Source organism: Arachis ipaensis, chromosome B10 (genome assembly GCF_059453495.1).
Source record: "Arachis ipaensis isolate K30076 ecotype BB chromosome B10, ASM5945349v1, whole genome shotgun sequence".
In the NCBI taxonomy this organism is placed as follows: domain Eukaryota; kingdom Viridiplantae; phylum Streptophyta; class Magnoliopsida; order Fabales; family Fabaceae; genus Arachis; species Arachis ipaensis.
In genome coordinates, this window is record NC_142435.1 from 34,982,524 (window position 1) to 34,999,861 (window position 17,338).

Consider the following 17,338-nt stretch of genomic DNA (forward strand, 5'->3'; position numbering starts at 1 on the left):
TAATATGCCTTGGAGGTTGCACATTATCCTCCTCAACACCAAATTCAAGCTCATTGGAAGAAGGTTCAACAGCTTCCACAAGATCATCAACAACATCACTTGGTGTGGAAGTGTCCTCAAGCTTGAAATCCACCTCTTGTTCAATTTTGCATAGCTCTTCAACCACTTCTTCTTGTTTAACAATCTCTCCCTTCTCCGCTTGTTGCAAGACATACCCCATCTCCTTGTCCTCATGTCGAGATTCTAAAATCTCCTTCATGCTCCTTTCTTCGGTTGATTTCTCACATTCATCCGTGGAGATGCTTTGCTCGTTGCACGAGTCCCATGATTCCAAGGTAGTAGTAATTTTAGCAAGCTGGGCCATGATTTTTTCAAATATGGGAGGTGATTCATCTTGTGGTTGAGAGTTCTCATACATTAGAGGTGGCTCATCTTGGTAATAATATGGAGGTGGTGGTTCTTGAGGGTATTGGGGGTTGAATTGGGGTGGTTCTTCACATGGTTCATATGGTTCACAAGGTGGTTGGTATGGTGGATATGGGTTGGGATCATATGGAGGTGGTTGGTGGTATGAGGCTTGTGAGTATGGTGGTTCAAAATTATGTTGAGGAGGTGGTTCATAGGCATATGGTGGTGGTTGTTGACAATCACAATAAGGGTCACCACATCCATTAGATTGATATGCATTAGGATTTGAATTATACCTATAAGAATCCGGAGGTTGTGGTTGCCAAGAAGGTTAATCAATCCCTTGAGGCTCCTCCCACCTTTGATTGTTCCATCTTTGATGCACATCCTCATTGAAACTTCTATTTCCTACAACATAATTTGAACCAAACTCATAGCCAAAATGATGAGAATTCATAGTGGCAAGAGAAAATAAAAACAAATACTAATAAGAACTAATAAAAACTAACTCCTAAAACAAGCAAAAACTATCAAAGAAGCATATTAACATATATTCAATAGCCAATAACATAGCACCATTGCAATTCCCCGGCAACGGCGCCATTTTGATGTTTGGTTTCTTGTACGGTTTAGAATTTCACAAATGAAATCTCGTTGCAAGTATAGTTCTAAACCAACAAAGAATCCTCACATGCAAAAATATTGGTTGTCACAAGTACAAACCCCAATAAGAATTAACCGAAGTATTTAAACTTCAGGTCGTCTCACAAGGAATTGCAATGAAGTGGTCAATTATTGGCTATGAAGAACAATGGGTTTGATTTGTAGTTAACAAGAAAAGTAAATAATAAGAAAGTAAATGACAAGAATTAATAAAGAAAGGCAAGCAACTCTTGGCTAAGCATAGGAATTGAGATCACCATCCTTGTCAACAAACCATATATTGACAATTATGAGGAACCAAGCTCATTACGTGTACTTCTATGCTTGAAGTATGTCAAATGGCATGATCAACATCAATCCATAAGTCCTAACCTAGCTACTAATTGACTTAGTAGTAGGCTAGTAGCAATGGTTATCAAATTGACCATCAAAGGTTCTCAAATCACCAATTCAATGAGACCCAATGACTCAAGTTTACCCAATTCCCTTAGCCTAGGCCAAGAGTCAAGAAAACTACTCAAATACTAGAGAAAATATTTCATCAAACACCTAGAATGCAATAAAAGTAAACATCACAAAATGCAAGAATTAATGAAACCCATAACTAACATAAGCAAGAAATCAACAATAACAATCAAGATCAACATAAAAGAAACATGGAAACAAAAAAATTGCATTAAAAGGAAATCAAGATCCAACAATGGTTCATCAACACAAAGAGAGCAAAATACGAAATTAACAAGGAAAACTAAGAAGATTAAGACAATAGAACACTAAAATATAATGAGAATTAAAATCAAAACAAGAATTAAAATAGAAATTTGAGAGTGATTAACCTAGCTTTACCCTAATTTCTATCCTAAATCTAGAGAGAGGAAAGAGCTTCTCTCTCTAGAATTCTACCCCTAAAATATGATGAAAACTAAACTATGACTACTTGGTTCATTCCCCCTTCAATAATTGGGTTCAATAGCATCAGAAATGAGTTGAATTGGGCCCAAAATGAGCTAGAAATCGCTGGTTACGATTTGCCAAAAATGAGTCACGCTGATCCACGGAAGCGTGCGCGTGATGCACTCGTACGCATCTCTAAATGCAAAGCAACTATGGCAAATTTTATATCATTTTGAAGCCCCGGATGTTAGCTTTTCAACGCAACTAAAACCGTCTCATTTGGACCTCTATAGCTCAAGTTATGATCGATTGAGTGCGAAGAGGTCAGGATTGACAGCTTTGCAGTTTCTTCATTTCTTCATGAGCCCACTTTGCATGCTTTTCCTTCATTCCTTCAATCCCATATTTGCCTTCTAAACTTGAAATCACTTAACAAACATATCAAGGCATCGAATGGAATTAAAGTGAGTTAAATTTAGCTATTTTAAGGCCTAAAAAGCATGTTTTCACACTTAAGCGCAAATTTAGGGAGAATTACAAAATCATGCTATTTTATTGAATAAATGTGAGAAAAGTTGATAAAATTCCCCAAATTAAGCACAAGATAAACCACAAAATTGGGGTTTATCATTAGGTGACTCCAAGCAGGCTGATCGGGTGTTTTGCTTTGCAATCATAGTGGTGAATTATGCCATGAGCTTCCTGGAGATATCATCAAAAACTGCGATCAAGCCGTTCAGAAGGGCGTCAAACCACTTGATTGCTGGGCCGGCTAGGGTTACTAAGAATGCCCAGAATCGGACCGCGTCAACGGCTCCCTCCAAGTTCATCCTGGCTTCGAAGGCCGTTAGGTGTTCCTGGGGGTCTTTCGTACCGTCGTATTTCATGTCAGGTGGCTTGTCAAAACCTTTTGGTGGTTTGGCCTTTAGGATCTTCTCGGTGAACGGGGTGGCTTCTATTATGATATGTTCGCACTTTGTTCGTTTAAGATCTTGGTGGTGCCTCCTATCTTCATTGTTTCGTCGATGTTCTGGTTTGAGGGAGACGCTGCGATTTTGGCATTTTCTATGACGCCGGTTGGGTGATTTCTCATTCTGAGTTCCTCGCCATGATTGGCTCCGGGAGGTTGCTTGACTCGTGTGTTCTAGCTGGTATCGCTCTTTGGAAGCGATCCAACCCTCCAAGGTTTGTCCCCTTTCAAACAGCTCTTAAATTATCTGGATTGCCTTTTCTCCTAGGCTGTTAGTATTTTTCGGAATCCCATCTTCTCGTGCTTGTTGTCTATCATAGATTTACTGGCAGTGCACTACATTGGTTACCTTCCCGTGGGTTGTGGGGGAGTATATTTCATGGTTTATGCGTCAGATTTTGCAGGTTGGGTTCATGGTGATGCCTTGAGGATTGCTACTCAAATTCTTCCATCATGCCTTTGAGACTAAGCTGATTCCCACAGATGGCATTAATGCACAAGATGTCACTCATACGAGTTATGAGAGGGATCAGGGGCCGGCCAGTCTTGATGATGACGGGTCGAACTCTTGGAACAGCTGGACGGTGGCACCTACAACGACACTCTGACACTCAAGTCAGAATGGATCCAAGAGATAGGTGAGGTTTGATAATGTGTAACGTACCTAAGAGAGCCTTTGGCTCCCTTTATATAATTTGCAGTCGTTATCATATCTTATCTTGTTAGCTGAGATAAGGGAAGTATTCGAATTTGAATATCGGTTAAGTAGTCATGCTTACCGAACCCGTTCGGGCCGTGGTGGTGGCCTGGGCCCGGTGTATCTGGGTTGTAGCTGATTCGAGGGGGACCCGAGAACTGGGTCCGGAACACAAAGCATGCCCTCTAATATTCCTGCTGATTTAGATTGGGTAGATAACACCATTTTAGCTGCTGTGTCAGTAGTAGATAAGGAGATGTTAGAAGAGTTCCGGCGTAAACATCGGATTTGTAGGGAATGGGAGGATGAAGCAAACTATATACTAGAGGCTTGAGATCCCGAAGAAAGGATCTGTTATGCCCGATATAGTACGTCGAGTGAGCATTTTTTGTTCATGTATGAAAGTTTGTTCACAAAGTTAGGTGTGACCTTTCCTTTTTTACTTTGAAATGGATGTTTTGTTGACTACCAAGGTATCCCCGACCCAATTCCAGCCAAATTTTTGGGGTTTTATAAAGGTGTATCAACTGATTTGTCATGAGTTTGATCTTCTTGTTTTTCCTAGGATCTTTTTTTACCTTTTCCAACTAACTAAACCTTTTAGTTCCAAAAACAACATTGGGCCACTTTTCAAGCTATCCAGGGTAGAAAAGTTTTTTCCATTTTTGATGACTCATTTCACGACTTCAAAAATTATTATTTCGAAGTATACCCAACTAGTGAAACCCGACCTTTCTATAAGGATGAGGAAGGAAAGTACATGTTTTGCGTAAGACTCCGGAGTTTTAAAAATTAAAATATGAGCTATTTAAGATTTGAAGTTTGTTTTTTGAATGACAAGAAACAATATTTAGAACGAAAACCGGACACTTATCTTAAAGATTTTGGCCTTAGGTTGGGCCAAATGGGCAAAAATCGCAATGGAACTTCACCGGGCACAAAGCCCATGACCCAAAGCACTTAAAACCCCATCCACTTCACTAACTTCATAAAATTTTAGCACCTTGAGAGAGATAGTTCGGATAGAGAGAAAAGAAGAAAGTGAACCCTAGTGTCACTATTCATCATCAACTTCAAATCCCATAACTTCCAATCCAGAGCTTCGATTGACAAGCTGTTTATGACCACACATTGCTCTCATCATCCTCTTCAATTCTGTCTAAGTATTGTGGTAAGAAACTTTGAATTCCTTTTCTAATTTTCTATTCTCTTCAATTTCACGTTTTTGGAGTTGAGCTGTTAAGAAGTTTCAATTTTTTATGTTTATGGGAGGATTAATCTTGTGTCCTATCGAGATTTTTGCCCAAGGTTCTGATAGAAAAGGTAAGAGGACATTCCTTCATTATTTTTCCCATTATATGTGAAATCCTATATTGAAATGTATGAAATTTGGTGTTATTTGATTAAATTACGTTAATTGGGAGATTGGTTTGGTGTGTGGAGCTTTGGTCGAGGCTCGGGTTGGATTATAAAGGAAATTCATGTGGTTGGAAATCGCCATCAACAAACTAGGATTTTTCTTGAAACCATTTTATTACCAAGGATTGTTATAAATCGATATTAATATAAAAATTATATTTTTGGTGATTATCCGAGTCTCATGAATTGGTATGTATCATTGATGATGTGCTTAAATGATGAATTAGTGTAAATGTTGTGCTTTACAATGGTTGAGAATGTATGTTTGATTAGTAAATAAATTGTGATTTAGATTGCCTTGGGATGAGTTATGAAATTGAGTTAAATGATGTTTGATGTGAGAGTTTGGGCCTAAGGCCGCAATAAGGTGAGGAATCCCCTATTTGGTAAATCATGGTAAGTGGTGATTTCCATGTGTGAATTGATTGTTAAATGAATGAGTTTTGGATGAATTGCGAAATGTTGTGTGTTGTTGTCAATGGGTATGTTTGACAGAATATGTTAAACGAGTTAGAATTGGGTTGACTAGGTTTGGAATAGTTGGAAATTGATAATTGAGTGTTGACAAGGCTTATAAATGGTTTGAAATGGTTTAAAATTGAATTGGATTTGAAAATGGGTCAAAATGAGCATTTTGTGAAATTGGGTAAAAAAGAGGATTTTTAACCAACTTCGACAGGCCATAACTTGGCGCTCGGAGCATGAAATTGAGTGAAGTCTATCCTAAATTAAACCTAGTTAAAAGATCTTCAAAACAGTCCAAGAATGGATGAAAAATGAACTTTGTATCAAAAGTTATGAGTTTTGAAAAATTAGGGTCTAGAATTGAATTCTACAGAAGTTGTAGAAAGTTGGGGTCCTACGTACGCATGACATACTTTACAGAACTGGAATTTTTTGTGCGTGTGTTCATGTGTATGCGAAAGGGTAGAATCATGCATACGCATGACTTGAAATTTTCGAAAATTCAAAATTGACTTCTTTTCGTGCACATCCCGCGCATATGCACAAAAGTAAACTCGTGGGTACGCACAACTGTCCTATTTTTTAGAAAATGCTGATTTTGACTGTTTTAGCCTATCTGACTAGCTTTTTTGACCCCATATGAACTCTGATAAATTGTTTTAAGACTTTATATATGCTAGGGTTGGATTTTAATGAATTAAACTGAGTTTTCTATATGAAACTTGTTAAAGAGGATGTTGGGAATGTTGTGGGGATGGCAGTTCGTCTCGCCCACAGTGAGGATAGTGGCTTTGTCCCGCTCACAGAGTTCATGAATTTGAATTACTCGAATATAAATGAAAGGGGTTTTTGGTTATGATGACATGAAATTGGATGAGAATTAAGCGAGGCTTATGATGAAAACTTTGATTGAGATATGTGTTAGAGACTATGATTAACGATGAATTGATGAAAAAAATAAGTTTAATTGATATGATACATGCCTGGGTAAGATGCAAGAATTGTGACTTTATTCCACTTGCTCAGGGTTAAGTGGGGATGGTGACCTTGTCCTGCCCACAATGAGGATGGTGTATTATCCTACTCACGAGATGAAGGAATTGGTAAACTGAATGAGTGTGTGGTTAATAAACTTAGTGATTTCAAAAACTGATTAAAGACTTTACTGTGAATTGATATTTACTCGTGGCAAGGACGGTGGTAAATTTCGCTTGCACACTGAGCTGAGATATGCCAAAACAAGGACAGTGGTTAATCCCACTTTTTCATGGCTTCTCCGGTAAGGACAGTGGTTAATCTCGTTTGTGCATTGACTGATATTTGTGCCGGACAAGGATGGTGGTCAATTCCTCTTGTTCGAGGTACCTGGTAAGGACCGCTTACTCGTGGACTAATGTGATTGGCAAGGACGGTGGTAAATCTCGCTTGCACATTGTTTGTGTTTGTAACCCGAGCAAGGATGGTGGTTAATCCTGCTTGTTCGAGATACCCAGTAAGGACGGTTGGTTAATCCCGCTTACTCGTGGTCTAATGTGATAGGCAAAAACGGTGGTTAATCCTGCTTGCGTGTTCTGGGCAAGGACAGTTGGTAAATCTCGCTTGTTTGTGGAACCTTTGGGTAAGGACGGTGGTGAATCCTGCTTACTTATGTCGGGTCTGGCAACACAACCAACATATGAGCTCATGGCCAGTAGAACAGACATGCATCATACTGCATTTATTTGCAGTTTTTTGGATTTGCATGATTACTTAGCTTGCCTAATTGACATCATGTTAATTGCTAATTGTACTATTTGTTGTACTTGCTTTCTTTGTGTAATTGTTTGTTTGATTGCTTGTGCTTGTGACCTATTGGTTTGGAGTGTGGTGCCGTGTATGTGATTATATGTGGACCAGAGGCCGAGGTTTGATATTGTTTTGGGCCAGAGGCTGAGAATTGATATTGATGTGGGCCAAAGGCCGAGCTTTGATATTGTTTTGGGTCGAAGGCCGAGATTTGATTACTTTGGGCCGGAGGCCATTATTTGGTAAGTTGGTAAAGGTTCATATGCGCATTTACTTGTGGTGGTTTGTCTGTTGATTGATTTTATTTTAGAGTCAGAGGCTGTGATTGATTATGTGATGGGCTGGAGGCCGTGATTGATTTATGGTTAAGGCTTGGTAAAATATGAAAGATCAAACTAGTTCAGTATAGACTTAACGAACCTATGCTTGGAACAGGTTGGTCATTCATACAGTTTAAGTAACTTTCAAAATTTTATAATGGAAATATGAATTTGGATTTTGAATAAGTAAATGTTGGTTTTTGAAAAGATTCATAAGTAAGGCGATAATTACTGCGGTTAAAATCCATTCTTTTCCTTACCATAGTTTTTTATTGCTGATGGCGGCTTATGGAGGTGAGCCAAAAAACCGCCATAAAGTTATAGCGGATGGCATTGCGGAAAATGGAGAAAATGACGGATTACCTAAAAAAATACACATATATGTACAAAAAAATATGCAGAAAAATTGTAAATATAATAAATTATAAAATCTATCTATATAAGCAACTTTCTAATCATAAACATCCAATTAATGTAGCAAATATAGTAGCAAATATAGCAAATAAACATAACATCAAGTGCAAATCATAACTCAAAAGTCATAAGCAAGCCGTAAAATAAAAGACACAAAACATAAAAACTATGAACCATCTACATTCTAGCTCTCATCAAATTCATCCAATAACATGATTATTATCGTGTCCCTTTGCCCCCTCATCATCCTTTGATTCAGTATCATTAAATTGAATCTCCTCTTCATGTTCTTCTTCTTTTTCAGAATCCTCTTCATCTTCAAATTCTGGTTCTTCTTCCTCCTCCACAATTACTGTCTTTCCTTTTCCTTTTTTTGAAGCCTTAGACTGACTTGGTCCACTACTTGCACCACCCCTTGTAGTTGCAGGTTCCTTTCTTTTCCTATTTTGTTGTCTTCTCCTAGTATTTGTCGTAGGCTCATGTCCTCCCATTGCTTCAAACACAAGGTTCCAACTCAAAGTGTTGTCATCTTGATGAACTAAATCAGCATCATCATCCACATTAATTATTAGCATCTCAAAAGGTGTCAATCCTAATTTCTCCAACTAACCACTCATTACACTCATCAATGTCATTAAGTGCAATATGGTCAACTTCATCTTTAAGGTTGTACCTTTCTATGAGCTGTTGGTTATACTTTATGAAGACCAAACTCTCCATCCTTTCATGATCAAGTCTATTTCTTTTTTTAGTATGAATATGCTCAAATATACTCTAATTGCGCTCACATCCTGAAGCACTACAAGTCAAGCTCAAGCTCTTGATAGCAAGGTCTCGCATGTTTGGAGCTTCATGCCCATATGTCTGCCACCAAAATGCTATAAAATTAAAATAAATTTGTCTAAGCTTTTAATCGAACTAAATTTATAAAGCTTTGTAAAATTTATAACAATCTTACCGGATGAAATCTTTTTTCTTTGACATTTTGCAAAATCTGATCTAAAAAGTCCATAGCCGGTCTTGTATAGTGCTTGCTCCTCCAATATCTTCTATTGCATAGCTTGACTTGACACCAATCTAATGATGCACTCAAACCATCCCTTTGTAACTTCTAAATCCATCTCAATGCAAGGATTGTCATAAAACAACTCGGAATTTAGAAAATGACCAGCTGCATGCAACAGACGATGAAGTTGGCAATTTCTTCTATTGTCAATGATTTTAAAAACATCATTGTACTTGCTTTCATCATTAAGAAATGTTTTTATGATGCATTCCTTTGTCTTCTCCATTGCTTCATAAATATATTCCGTTGGTGGCTTCTTCTCCCAATCAACAAGTCTAAGCACCCGAACAAGAGGGCCCATGATCTTAAGGGTGTACTTGACATGATTCCAAAAGGAGGGCATGATAACAATCTTTGTTGCCTCCCTCCCATTTACCTCCTTTTACAACTTATTCTTTACCCATTTATCCGAGGTGAACATGCTTCTCATATTTCCTTTCTCCTTATAAAGCCTTTCTAAAGAGAGAAATGAAGTGGCAAATCGGGTGACTGCATACTTTACCAACTCCTTGCCATTTGTGAAGTGTCTCAACAAATGGAAGCTGTTATGAGGAAGCTGCAAAATCTACTATGATGAAGGCTATGAATATGATGATGATGGTGATGAAGAACAAGAACAAGATAGTGATGAGGTTGGTGATTGTGGATTCAAGCGTTGCCCTGATTGGAATGAAAATGGACTAATTAGATGCCCAATTTGCTGCTACTAGTTTTCATCATAATAGTATTTTGGTAACATTTAACTATATTGTTCTTGGAAACCAATTGTTTTTGGAATTTGGATCCAATCTTTTTTGTTTTTCTTTCTTTTGAGTTGTGTCTTCTGGTGTTTGTTTCATATTCAAACTTTCTTATTTTATATTTTATTATTTATGTATAGTGAAGTTTTGGTGACTGATATATTGATGTAATTGATCATATTAAAGAGAAAAAGTAAGCAAGATTTTCTGCACAGCTAGTGCTGTTACTGCATAATATGTTAATTCTTTGTTCAATTTCAAATTTTCAATGCTGTGATGTTTTAGTTAGCAGTGAAATTATGTTTGGTGCTTGAATGCTTTTGATGAGAACTAAAACCTATCATTTTAGTTACCAAATTTTATTTGATTCTCTGCACTAATTAAATTGAACATTGTATGCATCGCCTTAGAACATGAGATTCATTGTTGTTAATAATCATAATAATAATAATAATAATAATAATAATAATAAGTCAAAGAAAGTGATGCAAAAAATAAGAGCATGATGTTAGCTAGGGAGACATTTTCTTGTGCAAGTTGTGCCGGAGATCTTGTGAATTAGTCAAAACCATGTGTCTTAATAAGACTCTTACCAAAGATTCGTGACTACTGAAACATTTTCTTGTGGAAACCGACAAAACAGTACAAGACCACAATTATTACTATTAAGGGATATGTTTTTAAAGTTAAAGAAGTTTCATAAAGATGTAACTTTTATTTAATCATTTATTACTAGATGCTTATGCTCATTTTACGGTTCCACACAACAATTTATGTTTTAGTATTAAGTTACAGTAGTAATTTAAGCGTATTACAATTAGTTTCTGATCTTATAAGATAGAAAAAATAAATGATAGTTATTATAAGCTCAACTTCTTGTGCTGTGTACATAGGAGATATCATTCAAACTTCATTTATACTAGGCTAAATAAGTTCTTAATATCTATAAAAATAATTCTGTGGTTTTGTTCCAAAAAAAAGTTAATTCTAAGTTTTTATACTAGGCTAAATAAGTTCTTATGTTTTCAATAACAATTCTAACTCAAATTTTCTCAAGTTCAACAACTCTAAAATCAAATACAAAAGCAACATTAACCAGACTCAATAACAATTCTAAGTTTTTAACTCAAATTCTCTCCAATTCAACAACTCTAAAACCAAATACAACAGCAACACCACCAAAGTTCACTAATGATAATTAACAAAAAATTTAACTATTTAACCAAAGTTCACTAAAATTTTCTCAGGTTCAACATCAACTCTAAAAAACCAAATACAACAGCAGCAACTATCAGATTCAACAACAATTCTAACTAAAATTTGCTCAGATTCACCAACAACAACTCTAAAAAATCAATATTCAACAAACAGAAAGAACAGCAACAACTCTAAAATTTCATCAGGTTCACCGAAATTAACATTGAACCAGAGAAAGAACAGCAACAACAACTCTAAAAACTAAATAAAACAGCAACACCCACATTCAACAACCACCAGATTCACCGAAATCAACATTGAACTAGAGAAAGAACAGGATCGAAAACTGGAGCTCACCTGGTTGATTAGACGACCACCACCAGCACCCGAGGGAGCAGATATTGCTTCACTGGTTCCGACGAAGCGAACGCACTACGCAGGGTCACGATGAAAGACCGAGAGAGAGACGAGGTGAGAGACCCAGAGACTGAGAGTCACGAACTGACGACTGACGGATGAGGGGAGCGACGAGAGATGGCAAGGTAAGGGTGAGGGGTTGCTGACGCCGAACTCGAGAGAGTGGCGAGGTGAGGGTAAGGGGCTGCCAAATGTCGACGCCGAGCTCGAGAGAGCAGAGAGCGAAGCCGGTTGGGGTTGGGGGTGGGTCCACGGCACTGAGAGTCTCGGATTAGTGGCTTAGGGTCAAGGTTCTAAAAACCGAACCGATCATCGAACCGCTCTAGCTACTGGTTCAATGGTTTACAGGTTCAACCGGTTCGACCGTGATTGAATCGAAAAAACCGTTTTATAATAAAATAATAAATAAAATATAAATAATATAAACTCAAAAAATTATTTAAAACACTCTTAAAATATATGTTTCCAAGCACTTTTGTCATCATCATCTTCAACTTTACACTCATCACTCAATTAAAAAATCCACAACTCTAATCTTCTATGATTTCTTTTGGAAAAATAAAATCTCATTCAAGAAGGAAATCATAGCTGTAAGTAATTGAGAATATTTGTGAGACTCAACACCAAGACATAGAACAAGTATACATATAGAAAAGTACCAACAATCCAATTCTCAATTTCATGAATCACCCTAAACTCTGAAATCAATAAATCTAACAACAAAAATTCAAAAATAGCATACTCATAAATTAAAAAACAGTAGCAGCAGGGTTTAGAACAAACATTTAATCACTAACAATACAGAACCTTGTGTATTATTAGTTGATATGATGCAGGGTGCTTTTCTGAATTTTTATTCTCCCCCTCTGAAAATGACAGTTTTCCATACGAAATTGCCCCTAACAATACCGAACCTTGTGTAGAATTCTGCACAAATATTACAAACAGGATTATATATTATCAGTGGCAATATCCAAAAGTTTAACAAAGGAGAATATATCTCGGGAAGCTTATCTTTCGGTGGTGGACCCAGATAAAATTCTTCTTTTATATAAACAAAAATCAACATGACAACAAAAGAAAACATACAAATGTAGGTAGTTATGAAGGAATAGAAACTCATTCATACCCTGGAAATAAGAATGACGATTTAAAGGAGCCATTTCCAATCACTGGACCATCAGGTTGAAAGAAAAAGGATAGCTGAATGATTTCCTGAGAACAGAGACAAGAAAAAAAAATCTATCAACAATTAATCATGCTTCACCCTTCAAGCAATCAGCTTCAAGTCTTCAACAATTAATCATGCTTCAACAATCAATCAGTTCAGTTTCAGTAATCAGTAAACAACAATTATTAACCAAAGTTAACAGTTCAGTTTAGCAGGATCAGTTGAATCAGTTCACAGAGTTTCACACTACACAGTTCAAAGAAAAATAAAATTGGGAGACAGAGTTTCAAAGTTTACAGTTTCGGTGTTCATCATGTGACTGTCACAGAGCTTCACAAAATCAAAGATTCAAAGAAATACTCAATCAAACTCATCAGGAATCAAACAACCATAACTAAAAAAAATGTTACCTGGAACTCTGGAAGCTCGAAGGCACCTTCAAGGCTTCAACAGAACATGCAATAGGGAGAGTAGGAGACAGCAAAGGGACGACGGTGAGAGTGAGGCGTTCTCAGTTCTCGACGGTGAGAGTGAGGCGTTCTCAATTCTTGACGGCTGCTGCGGTGGCTCGACGGCGGTGACTCGACGGCGGTGGCTAGACCCGTGTGAGAGTGAGGCGTTCTCAGTTCTCGACGGCTGCTGCGGTGGCTCGACTGCGGTGGCTCGACGGCGGTGGCTCAACGGCGGTGGCTCGACGGCGGTGGCTCGACCCGTGTGAGAGTGAGGCACTGAGGCGTTCTCACCTCTGAAGCAGCTTCACTGAAGCTCGATGAATGAGAACTGAGAAGGGAATTAGGAATTTGGTAATTGATTTAGCCATTTAGGGTTTCAGAACCTTGGAAACGGCAGCGTTTTGTTGACAGCCAAAAAACCGGCCGGATCACGGTTCGGTTCGACCGACCGGTTACAGGCCGGTTCACCGATTCAATTCTGGTTTTCAGATTTTGCGGTTATGCTGATTGACCGAATCGTTTTTGGGTTCGGTTCACGGTTTGACCGGTTCGACTGGCCGATTCGAACCGATTTTCAGAACATTGCTTAGGGTTCTTTGCTTCATTCAAACAGGGTGGGAGGTTGGCATGAAACGATGCCATTTTAGCATAATAATAATAATAATAATAATAATAATAATAATAATAATAAACACGACCCAGACCGGGTTGGATTAACCGGTCGGGTCACCGGATTCACATAAAATCTACCGGGTCGAACCGGATTCACCGGGTCTGTTGTATGGACAGTTTAACAAGTGATTCAACTCGGCCACGTGACCAAATGACCAGGTTTCTGGTCGAACCGATAAGATGGAGCCGGATTTGATAACATTGGTAAATGCTAATATATTTCAAGTAAAATAAAAAGTGTTGCACTTTTTTATAGCATAATTTATAAATAGAGTTACTAATAAAGTAGGGTTTGATAACATTGGAGAGTACACAGATTTTAAAGTATAGCACACAAATTTTTAAAACATAGCACACAAAATTTTGCACATAATATAAATTTATCGATATAAAATATAAATTTTTGTCTATAATACATAAATTTTCTAACTTTTTTCCGTTCTTCTACTTCTACTGCCTGTATTTATTTTCAAATCTTTATTCTACTTTTGTGTTGGGAACTTGTCAATTTGGGATCATCCGGTTTATTGGTATAACCGGTTCTGAACCATTATAAACCGACTTTAAATGATTTGACTAGAGTTTGGAATGTACGAGAAAAAGGCTTGGTTTGGTTCAAAATTTGAACAAAATTGGAACGAACCGGACCTGTTAATTTTTTTGCAAGTTGCAACAAAAAGGAGGTTTGTTTATTCAATGGGTGGTGGGTTCTGCAAAGTGCAATCAAAGAGAATGAAGAAGCCTATCGTAGTTTTGTTATTGGTAATATTCTTTTCTGCATTCAACTGCTTCAACGCCAAAGAAGCTTTCAATGTTTGCAAGCATCTCTCCACTGTTTTCAGGTCTCTCTCTCAATTCCCAATCACAATTTTTAAATCGCTCTTTTATGTGTTGATATTTGAAATGAAACATATTAAGGTATCTATTTTTGTTTGATTTTGATCAGCATTTTGTATTTAAAGACAAATTGCTTTACCAATTCGTTTTTGTTGCATATGTGTTGATCTTATCAAATGAGATTGATTAAATTTTCTTGCTGAATTTTGTTTCCCATGTATGGTGCTGTGAAAGAAATTGCAAACAGTAATTTTATACCTTCTAAAGTTTCTGAAGGATGTGTTCCAACTCACTTAAATCTCGTGGTAAATTTCTCAGCAATGTGAGGATAATGGTTTCATTTATCAATTATGATGAAGGATGTTGCATTTCAATATTGGTTTTATAATAGTAGTTCTTACATTTGTGTTCTTAGCTTTTTATGTTGTTTGCTTTAAAATTGTTCAACATTGTCGAGTAAAGGGCTAATCTTTATATGGAATGTCCAACTTCTTGTGATTGAGGATATTGAGCTAATGTACAGATGGATTAAAATGCTACTTTATGTACCCAGGCAAGGCATGGAACTCGTTCTCCTACAAAGAAAAGGATAAGAGAGTTAGATAATTTGTCGTTACGTTAGGAAGATCTTATAAAGGATGCTAGAGGGCGAAATTTGCATTTGGAAAGAGTTCCTTCCTGGTTATATGGATGGAAATCTCCTTGGCAAGGAAGGCTCAAGGGTGGTAAGTTGATTAGCAAAGGAGAGGAAGAATTATATGATCTTGGACTCAAAATTAGAGAAAAGTTTCCAAGTTTGTTTGATGAAGAGTACCATCCAAACATATATACAATAAGGGTAACTCAGGTCAGTTTATCTTAACATTTTTGTCTGGGTAGAACTTGTCATTTTAAAAGTCTTATTCATTCTATTAGTCTATGTACACCAGGAGTAGTTTTGAGATTTTTTAGGAAATGTGGAATCCCATGCTCAAAAGAGGGGGGAGTCCTATTTATGTTGTTTTGACTATTAGTTGTAGTAACACTGCAAGATGAACTAGCTTATAATACATAGACATGTTTCTTTTTTTATTATAAAATATGCTTATGCATATTATTCTCTGTATCATAGGTTCCTCGAGCCTTGGCCAGTGGGGTAGCATTTGGGATGGGGCTTTTTAGTGGAAATGGTAGCCTTGGGACCAGAAAACATCAAGCGTTTTCTGTTATAAGTGAAAGTCATGCTAGCGACATCATGCTGAAGTTTCATGATTGTTATCATAACTACAAGGTATCAGGGGTTAGGGGTGTTCAAATTCAAACCGATCTAAATTAAACCGTTTATCCAATTTAATTCAAATCAAATCGAAAACCGATTAAAACCGTATTAATTCGGATTTGATTGGATTCTATTTTTTGCAAATCGTTAGATTGGATCGAATTTCGGATCTACTTTTCATAACCGATCTAATCCAATCCAAACCGCACAATGTACTATAATATTATTATTTTATTATTATATTTATAATTATACTTATAACATGTTCAATTTGTTATATATTTTTCTATTATTCATGTATTATTATTATTTAATAAATATTTTATGTTCAAAATGTTATTTATTTATTTATTTAATTAATCTATGATTTTATTTCTATTGTTATGTTATCGTTGGCTTTTTAAGATATTGTTAAGACTTGATATGTCATTGTTGATTATTTAAAATTTGATGTTGAGACTTGTTATATGTATTTATTTTTTTTATTTAAAAAATCGCAAATACAAACCGATCCAAACCGCTTGTAATCGGATCTGATCGGATCGAATTTCCAAAAAAAGTTCATCCAATTCAAACCGTACCGCACATAAATTAAACGTTCGGATCGAATGACTTTTTTCTCTTAAAACCGAACCAAACCGCACCGCAAACACCCCTACAAGTATGATGCAGCCTTCAATTTCGATTGATTTTTCATAAGTACTTCTGTTGCAAATCCTTACATGTTTATTAAACTTATGAAATCATAGGCTCATAGCCAGTATGATACATTTTAGTTTTGCCACATGGAGTGGCTCTTAAATTGAACATGAAAGTTTTGTATTTTGAAGGCCACCTGAGGTAAACAATTGGAGCATACTTCATATTTTTAAATATTAGAAATAAAATTAAAATTTAACATAAATATTAAAAGTTAAAATAATCTTTTTATTTTTTTTAATCTAATATTTTATATCATTTATAGTGGATGAGACGTAACCAATATAAAATTAATTTAAATGATAAGCAATTTAATATTATTTAAGTATGATTGTCAAATTCAAATATTAACTTATAAAATTATCTGAATTTACGTTTTTAAATATAATAAAATTGAATTAACTGAAGTCAAATTTATTTTTATCGATTAGACTTGAACAAACACGAGTTAGAGAGAATAAAGTCGCGAGTTTGAAAAGAAAATTAAGATCCTCTCAATTTGAGAGATCCAAACAAATCAAAAGATAAAGTTGATATAAGATCAGAAGGAAGAGAGTATAAAGTGTGTAATCCAAAGGGAAGTTTTTGCCCCTTCTTTGCTAGATGGTCTGCTGCATAATTGGCTTTTCTGAGCGAATAGCTCCATCTCACATTATGAATTTTTCTTGACAAAATTTTAATATCTTCCATCAAAGTACTACAAGGATGAATGGAAGGGCACCCTTCTTTACAAAACGTTATAGCCATAAATGAATCAGACTCAACGACAATATGTTACATCCCTTTAGTGATAG

The 17,338-nt window shown here is 36.4% G+C and overlaps 1 long non-coding RNA gene and 1 pseudogene across 2 annotated transcripts in view; one reads left to right on the forward strand and one right to left on the reverse strand.

The window, feature by feature from the left end:
• Positions 1–7,983: 7,983 nt before the first annotated feature.
• Positions 7,984–17,338, reverse strand: part of LOC110267719 (uncharacterized) — a 111,645-nt pseudogene continuing 102,290 nt past the window's right edge. The window contains exons 2-3 of the transcript XR_002355607.2: positions 8,994–9,646; positions 7,984–8,913 (exon numbers count right to left, since the gene is read on the reverse strand). The product of XR_002355607.2 is annotated as an uncharacterized LOC110267719 (transcript). The remainder of the gene's footprint in view (positions 8,914–8,993; positions 9,647–17,338) is intronic.
• LOC110267670 (uncharacterized) lies at positions 14,468–16,044 on the forward strand. Its single transcript, XR_002355537.2, has 3 exons — positions 14,468–14,592; positions 15,141–15,434; positions 15,699–16,044. It is a non-coding gene; the product is annotated as an uncharacterized LOC110267670 (long non-coding RNA).